General features: G+C 35.6%; 1 long non-coding RNA gene across 1 annotated transcript in view; it reads left to right on the top strand.

Moving 5' to 3' along the window:
- LOC135094470 (uncharacterized) overlaps positions 1–1,145 on the top strand; it is a 53,721-nt gene extending 52,576 nt beyond the window's left edge. The window contains exons 2-3 of the long non-coding RNA XR_010263824.1: positions 592–656; positions 865–1,145. This is a non-coding gene — a long non-coding RNA (uncharacterized LOC135094470). The remainder of the gene's footprint in view (positions 1–591; positions 657–864) is intronic.
- Positions 1,146–7,437: the final 6,292 nt, after the last annotated feature.

Below are 7,437 nucleotides of genomic sequence, written 5' to 3'. Positions count from 1 at the left end.
GAAACTGGAAGGAAGAATAACTAGAAAGGCGAAGATAAAGAGACTGGAAAGAGAGGTCAAGGATGGAAGAGGAGAAAGGGAATAGAAGAGGAAGAGAGTAAGACTGGAAGTGAGGGAAGAGGAGATGGAAGAAGAAGAGAAAGGAAAGAAAGGAACAAAGGGGAGGAGCCGGAAGAGGAAGAAGGGAAAGAAGAGGAAAGAGAAAGAGAAACTGCAAGAGAAGTGAAGAGGATAGAGAGAGAGAGGGAAGAAGAGAGACAGAGAGATTGGAAAGAGAGTTGAAAAGAGGAGAGGAGAGAGTGATAGAGAGACAAAAAGAGACTGAAAGAGAAATGGGAAAAGGAAGGGGATGGAGAGAAAGAGAAAGGAGAGACACAAACTGGAAGGAGAGAATAGGAAGGGAAGAAAGAGGAAGAGGAAGAAGAGACAAAAGACTGGAAGGGGAGGGGAAGGAAGAGGAGAGAAGGGGAGGGGAAGGTGAGGGGTAAAATGAATGCTAACAAGTTTTGTCCCTCCAGCAATGAATTAACAGCCACTGAATATTTAATAGCCGTGCATATATTACCTAAACACCTCCTATTTCTCCCCCAGGTAAACACGAGTGGTAGAGACGCAATCTGTGGCGCATCTCTTTGTAAACAGGCGAGGCGGAGACAGTGAGTAGAAAGTTGGTCTTTGTTTGTGTTCCATTTTTTTTTTTTTCAGTGTTTTTGTCTCATTGGCCAGAGTGAGTGTCGAATTGCCTTGATTTTCTCCTCTTGATTGATTGATTGATTGATTGATTGATTGATTGATTTTTTTGCATGTCTTGCCAGGATGGGTAAAGAATAATGTGTTGTTTTGATTTTTCGATTTTTTTTTCAGATGACCTGGCGTAGAGAATAAAGTGTTTTGATTATTCGATTTTTGTTTTCTTTTGATTTGATTTTTTTTTCACATTGGTGGCCAAGATGAGTAGAGAATAATGTGTTGCTTTGATTTTTCCTTTCTTAAAACTCAGACTTTAACAGAATGTCATCACGTATCTGACATTTTATTGGCTAAACATTTATAGTACTTTCCTGTTTAAATGTTTTTTTTTTCCATGTTCCTGTGATATGAATATTTAAAAAGCACAGCAGTCAAGTCTATATCATAAAAGTTTATTGCCCAAAACTTTTCAGTACTTTTCTGTGTAGTGTAAATTGCCTTTTTTTCACCTTCCTATGATATGAATAAAAAAAAAAGATTATTATGGCAAGTTTATATCACCCAAACTTTATTCTCAGTATTTTCTATGTAATTTTTTCTCACTTTCCTATGAAAAAAAAACTGGAATATTAAGACAAGATTATATGACTCAAACTTTATTACCCACGCTTCTCAGTACTTTTCTAAATAAATTACGTTTTATTCACCTTTCCATACCGGGATATTTGAAAAGAGGAATATTAAGTCAAAAAACTAAATTATAGAGCGCTTCCAGTAGTTTTATCTAATATGCAAATGGTCAGATTATTTCTATTATTACTTTTCTTCCCGCGGCTTTAATATTCCAAGGACAAGATTATCAGGACGTGTTTAAATTTATCGGCCAAACCTTCCAGTATTTTCCTGTGCATATTTCATGATTACGTATTTTTTTCTATCTTCTGTGACTTTGATATATGCATAGATAGACACAGCCAGGCGCCAGCATTATCTGTCTACCTGCCTACCTGCCTGTCTGTCTGTCTGTCTGTAAACTCTTCTGTATGCATCACCAAACAAGTCATCCAACAGTTAACTAATTGACTAACTGACTAACTAACTAACTCACTAACTACGTAACTCGCTCACTCATCCATTCACTCACTGCCTCACTCACTCACTCACTCTCACTCTTTTCCTTCCTTCCTTCCTTCCTTCCTTCCTTCCTTCCTTCCTTCCAATATAACTAAGAAACCAACTACAAAACACACACACACACACACACACACACACACACACACACACACACACACACACACACACACACACACACACACACACACACACACACACCCACGGGCAGTAATACACGATGCAGGATGAAATAATCGGAGCGGTGAATAATTAGGTGTGTCTTTTTCATGAAGGTGTAGGAAGGTCATCAGGCATGCATCACAGGTTATATGTACTCGTATTTTCCTCCCCTAAATCTGGCTGGGTTTTAGCGAGTGACATTTGCAATTCCCGCGTTAAATTTTCTGATATATTTAGAGGCGTTATGCTATTGGGCTCAGGAGGGGAAGGGTTGAGTTTCTTTGTATGGGATAATGATGGGGAGTTTGTTGGGTCATTTTATTTATTTGTTTATTTTTGTTTGTTTGTTTATTTGTTTATTTGTTTATTTATGCTGGGAAGGGTAAGTTTCTCTTTTTCGTTTTCTTTTCTTTAATTTCCTTTGATGTGATTGTTTTTTTCCTTTCTTTCTTTTTTTTTTTTTTTTTTTAAGTCATTGGGTTTAACGTTAAGAATGTAAGTAAATTTCTTGGTATATTTTAACACTGTATATATATATATATATATATATATATATATATATATATATATATATATATATATATATATATATATATATATATATATATATATATATATATATATATATATATATATATATATATATATATATATATATATATATATATATATATATATATATATATATATATATATATATATATATATATATATATATATATATATATATATATATATTTTTTTTTTTTTCATATATTTTTTTCTGCCCTTGACAGTTTTCTTTTTTTCTTTTTCTTTTTCCATGCATATTATTTTCACTACTTTTTATTTAACTATTTTTCACCTTCCTGTCATTTACATGTATAGATTTTTCCGGCGTGGGGATGTCAGAGATGGCTTTGGATGAATAAAGCTTAAAAAAAAAAAATAAATAAATGAATAAATAGGTAAATAAATAAATAAAAGAACCAATACAAAACAAATAAATAAAAGGAATTCCAATACAAAGAACCAATTTTCACACAAGTCGGAAAGTAAGTATCCATTATCATCAAAACAAGAAGTGAATATTTTGTCTTCGTAGAGTAAAAACCGAGTCTCTCTCATTTCTTTCAAGGTAGTTTTGTTTTTCTTGGCAATTCGTAAATCAGTGCTTCATTTCATTAGTTTAGAGTGTTTCATCGTGTTGCTAAGTGAGTGTTCCTTCGTTTGTGTTCTTTTGTGTTCCTTCATTTGTGTGTGTGTGTGTGTGTGTGTGTGTGTGTGTGTGTGTGTGTGTGTGTGTGTTTTTTGTGTGTTTTTTTTTATTTCTCTGTTTTTTGTCTGTTTTTGTTTCCTTCGTGTTTTTCTTTCTATTCTGTGTTTTTGTGTGCTCTGTGTGTTTGTGTTTTTGTTTTCCTCTATATTTTTGTTTTTTTTAATTTTTATTGTCTTTTGCCTGTTTTTGTTTACCCCTCCGTGTTTTTCTTTCTATTCTGTGCTTTTTTCTTTCTGTTTTTTTGTTTTTTTCTGTGTTTTTCCTTCTGTGTGTTTTTATGTGCTCTCTCTCTCTCTCTCTGTGTGTGTGTGTGTGTGTGTGTGTGTGTGTGTGTGTGTGTTTTTGTGTCTGTTTCCTCTTTGTTTTTCTTTCTTCTCTGTGTTTTTCTTTCCTTTCTGTGTGTTTCTTGTGTTTGTTTTGTTTCTCTGTGTTTTTGTGTTTTCTGTGTGTTTTTCCTTCTTCTGTGTGTTTTTGTGTGCTCTCTGTGTGTGTGTGTTTTTTTTTGTTTCCTCTTTGTTTTTCTTTCTTCTCTGTGTTTTTCTTTCCATTCTGTGTTTCTTTTGTTTGTCTTTGTTTCCCTCTGTGTTTTTTGTGTTTTTCTGTGTTTTTCTTTCTTCTGTGTGTTTTTGTGCCCTCAGTGCTTTTATTTTTGTTCCCTCTCTGTGTTTTTGTTTCTTTGTGTTTTTGCCTCGAGTAATTATGTAAAGTCTGGGAAAGTAAAGTTATTTCTGTATTTTAATGAAATTAGATGTTTTCATGAATGTTTTTATTAGATACAAATGTAGGATGGAAATAGTGCTGAGAAGAGAGAGAGAGAGAGAGAGAGAGAGAGAGAGAGAGAGAGAGAGAGAGAGAGAGAGAGAGAGAGAGAGAGAGAGAGAGAATTTGTTTATATGTTTGTTTGTTACTTCTCTCTGTCATGTGTGTTATATATTCTTTGCACAGTGATGATGAAAAGACCAACATTTCACCTGGAATATTCAGGTCCGCGTGCGTCAGGTGATGTACTTCCATTAGCATGATATGATAAACAAAGTACAGAGAGAGTAGAGTACAGAGAGAGAGAGAGAGAGAGAGAGAGAGAGAGAGAGAGAGAGAGAGAGAGAGAGAGAGAGAGAGAGAGAGAGATGTGAGTATGATTTTCAACAATATATATGTGAACTGGAAAGGACTGACTGACATACACACGCACACACACTTACGCACACGCATATGTACACACACACACACGGTCTCTCTCTCTCTCTCTCTCTCTCTCTCTCTCTCTCTCTCTCTCTCTCTCTCTCTCTCTCTCTCTCTCTCTCTCTCTCTCTCTCTCTCTCTCTCTCTCTCATTACGCATGACGTGAAAATAAGCAAATTGACTAACAGTTTTTAAAATCAACAAGAGAGAGAGAGAGAGAGAGAGAGAGAGAGAGAGAGAGAGAGAGAGAGAGAGAGAGAGAGAGAGAGAGAGAGACAGTGCAACAACAAGCACAGCAAGAAACATCTGCTAAACAACAAGACAAAGAACCAATTTCCCCATTTAACACACAATAACTGACACTTAATTGCCTCCATCAATCACTCCAACTTCACGGAACAAACTAGCCTTAAAAAAAAAAAAAAAGATAAAACACCACAAAACACAGAAAAACACAGGAACAGTAGGACCGGTCACCCATTAGTACAATACAGATGCAGGAGAAAAATAGGTGTGGCATTTTGTGTTTGGGGAGTTGGTAGTGAAACGCGGCAAGCCAGATCCGTAGAGTTTTTTGCGACATTGGCTGTAGTGAGGTGTGTGTTTGGGCGTGTTGGAAGCGGGTGTTTGCGGCTGTTTGGTAACTCATGCTGGTGTGTTTGTGGGTAATGGCGGTCATTTTGTGTGTAATCTATAATACTGGTGGTGGTGGTGGTGGTGGTGTGGTTTGTGTTATGAGTACGTCTGTTGTTATTGTTGTTGATATAGTTACTACTACTACTACTACTACTACTACTACTACTACTACTACTACTACTACTACTACTACTACTACTACTCTACTACTACTACTACTACTACTACTCTACTACTACTACTACTACTACTACTACTACTACTACTACTACTACTACTACTACTACTACTACTACTACAATAACAGCAACAACAACAACAACAACAACAACAACTACTACTACTACTACTACTACTACTACTACTACTACTACTACTACTACTACTACTACTACTACTACCACCACCACCACCACCACTAGATACAATATATACATTTTACGAGCAGAGCTTTTGTATTTCGTGCTATATATCTATGTAGATCACATGTACATATATTTAAACCAGTGAATGTGTGTATTTGAAAACCTCCACTACTACTATTATCCCTACCACCACCACTACTACCACCACTACCACCACCACCATGTCTACTTCCTCCTAGAATGGCTAAAGACACGAGATCTGGGTCATTAATCCTGTAATTATTGCAGATCCGTGTCTATGTCTTGTATTTTTTCCGCCACTTCATCGCTGAAATGTTGTGTTCATTATGTTCCTCCCCTGTCTCTGTGGCGGTGGGGATGTGGGGTTAGGTGGGGTGGTTTGTGTGTGTGTGTGTGTGTGTGTGTGTGTGTGTGTGTGTGTGTGTGTGTGAGGTCATTTGCTTTGCGGTGTGTAGTGGTTGGTATGTGTTAGTGTGTGTTGTTGTTGTTGTTGTTGTTGTTGTTGTTGTTGTTGTTGTTGTTGTTGTTGTTGTCTTTGTTCTTCGTTATATTTTTATTGTTATTGTTGTTGTTATTGTTGTTATTGGTTCTTTTATTATTATTATTATTATTATTATTATTATTATTATTATCATTATTATTATTATTATTATTATTATTATTATTAGTAGTAGTAGTAGTAGTAGTAGTAGTAATAGTAGTAACAGTGTCTTGCTGTACTAGTTATATTAATATCATCATTACTATTGCTATCAGTGTATCTGTTTCAGTAATAGTATTTACATTTTAATTAAAGTCTATAATATTAATACATTTTTTAATATTAATGCCAGCACAAGTATTTCTGTAACAAAGGCGCGTTTATCAATCCATTTGCCGCAGCCAGCACAGTCACTTTGGCTCATAGTATTAGTATCAGTATCACTTTGTTTACGCGCGAAGCTGAACCTGCACTTCATTTTCCTTGTTGGCTGTGCGTCGCCCGTTGCTCTTACTACCGAGAGAGAAAGTCCGCAGTCCTTCGTGGTCACTACTGCATTCTAGAGTGTGTGCCTGCCCCGTGTGTTGCTTCCACACGCTTTGCTCTCAGTAATGCCTGGCCAAACACTATAAACACAGCGTGCCTCTCATACGCACCTTTCTATTAAAGTTAGCCCTGAATATTAATAGAAAACGATGCCAAATAAGTGAATTCCGAGTAAATATGACTTTTGTGTTGATGTTTTGTTGTAGTTTCTGTTTTTTTTTCTTTTGATATTATATAATTCCACCTTTGTTTTATTAATATCTTTCTGTTAAAGTTTGTCCGGTCCACAGAAAATGAAGTAAGTGGATTCTGAGTAAATATCACGTTTGTATTGATGTTTATTGCTGTTTTCTTCCTTTTCCCCCCTCTCTCTCTCTCTCTCTCTCTCTCTCTCTCTCTCTCTCTCTCTCTCTCTCTCTCTCTCTCTCTCTCTCTCTCTCTCTCTCTCTCTCTCTCTCTCTCTCTCTCTCTCTGCCACTTTTTTTTTTATTAATCAGTATAAACACAGCGTCCTGCTCGTCGTTCTAATAATGATAGTCTGAATATTAATACGAAATGATGTGAAATAATTGAATTCTCCGTAATATCTCGTTTGTATTGATATTTTACCAGGGTTTTTCTTTCCTTTTTGTTCTTTTCAGCAGTCTAAACACCATCCTCGTTATATACAGTGTTACTCTCTTATGATGACTGAAAAGTGATAGAAAAACGATGGAAATTATGTGATTCTTGGGTAAATATCGTGTTTGTAGTGATGTTTATAATAGTTTTCTCTCTTTTTTCTTCAGTTTACAAGCACCATCTTCGTTTTGTACACCGCCCCCCATGGTTTTCTAATGTTAGTCCTGAACTTTAATAGAAAACGGTAGGAAATATTGAATTGTGAGTAAATATCAGGTTATTATCGATGTTTCTTGTAGTTTTCTTCCGTTTTCTATTATTTTTTAAGCCGTATAGACACCGTT

This window comes from Scylla paramamosain, chromosome 45, assembly GCF_035594125.1.
Source record: "Scylla paramamosain isolate STU-SP2022 chromosome 45, ASM3559412v1, whole genome shotgun sequence".
NCBI lineage: Eukaryota > Metazoa > Arthropoda > Malacostraca > Decapoda > Portunidae > Scylla > Scylla paramamosain.
The sequence above is the reverse complement of the archived record's forward strand: the minus strand, read 5'-3'. Positions and strand labels throughout refer to the sequence as shown.